Source organism: Mandrillus leucophaeus, unplaced genomic scaffold, assembly GCF_000951045.1.
Source record: "Mandrillus leucophaeus isolate KB7577 unplaced genomic scaffold, Mleu.le_1.0 Scaffold18, whole genome shotgun sequence".
Taxonomy (NCBI): Eukaryota; Metazoa; Chordata; class Mammalia; order Primates; family Cercopithecidae; genus Mandrillus; species Mandrillus leucophaeus.
The window spans coordinates 4,274,554-4,275,454 of record NW_012101809.1 but is presented as its reverse complement, the minus strand read 5'-3'; positions in this window follow the sequence as shown (position 1 = coordinate 4,275,454).

The following is a 901-nucleotide window of genomic DNA, read 5'->3' as shown; positions in this document are numbered from 1 at the left end:
CCATGTTGGAGAGCTCCACGTGATAAGGAACTGCAAGTACCATCTAGTCACCTACCTCTGGGCCTCCAGCTGACAGCCAGCGAAAAAAAAAAAAAGCTCTTCTTTCCAGCAATCAAAAGGAACTGAATTCTGCTAACAACCAGGCACATAGGAAGCAGATTCTTCCCCAGTAGAGCCTTCAGATGAAACCCATCCTTGGCCCACATCTTTACTGCAGCCTGTGAGATGCTAAGTAGATGGCCCAGAGAAACTGTACTTAGGTTCCTAACCCACCAAGACTGTAAGATAATACAGGTGTGTTGTTTTAAGCCACAGAGTTTGTGGTAATATTCATGGTAATGTAGTAGTAGAAAACTAATATATTACTAGAACTCATTTGAAATCTGTTCAGCTGGGCGCAGTGGCTCACACTGGTAATCCCAGCACTTTGGGAGGCCAAGTAGGGAGGATCATTGGAGCTCAGGAATTCAAGACCAGCTTGGGGATTGTGGTGAAACCCCATCTCTATGAAAAGTTCAAAAATTAGCTGAGCGTGAAGGTATGCGCCTGTAGTCCCAGCTACTTGGGAGGCTGAGGTGGGAGGATCACCTGAACCCAGGAAGTCAAGGCCGAAGTGAACCGTGATTGCACCACTGCATTCAGGCTAAATGACAGAGCCAGACCCTGTCTCAAAAAAAAAATAAAGAAAATAAACAGAAAAAGAAATCTGTTTGATCAGTTTATGACAGCTCACCTCAGTGAACCCCCTTTTGCAAACCAAACAATCAGGATCTGCCCCTTCACTTCTGAAAATCAATCATTCAGGAGTTTGAGTCCTGCCTGGGCAATATAGAAAGACATTGTCAAAAGAGGCTGGGCACAATGGCTCACGCCTGCGATCCCAGGCCGAGGTGGGTAGGTC